Source organism: Vombatus ursinus, unplaced genomic scaffold (genome assembly GCF_900497805.2).
Source record: "Vombatus ursinus unplaced genomic scaffold, bare-nosed wombat genome assembly UNPS02014882.1, whole genome shotgun sequence".
NCBI classification, from domain to species: Eukaryota; Metazoa; Chordata; class Mammalia; order Diprotodontia; family Vombatidae; genus Vombatus; species Vombatus ursinus.
Window position 1 is genome coordinate 1,084,206 of NW_020954660.1, and position 235 is coordinate 1,084,440.

Consider the following 235-nt stretch of genomic DNA (forward strand, 5'->3'; position numbering starts at 1 on the left):
GGGGGGGGGGGGCCCAACCTGAAGCCTTTACTCTTGGCCTGAAGTAGGCTAACGCCTTGGTGGATTTAGCAACCCCCAGAATGCGACTTAGAGTGCGAGTTGTAACTGTGCGAGCTGGGGCGAGCCTTTCGTCGAGTGAGAGCCCCCCGGGGGACTTAGAGACCCACGTTGGCTAATTGCCTTCGTTTTGCAGAGGAAAGACCTGGGGGCCTTAGAGCTGAAAGGACTTGACCAA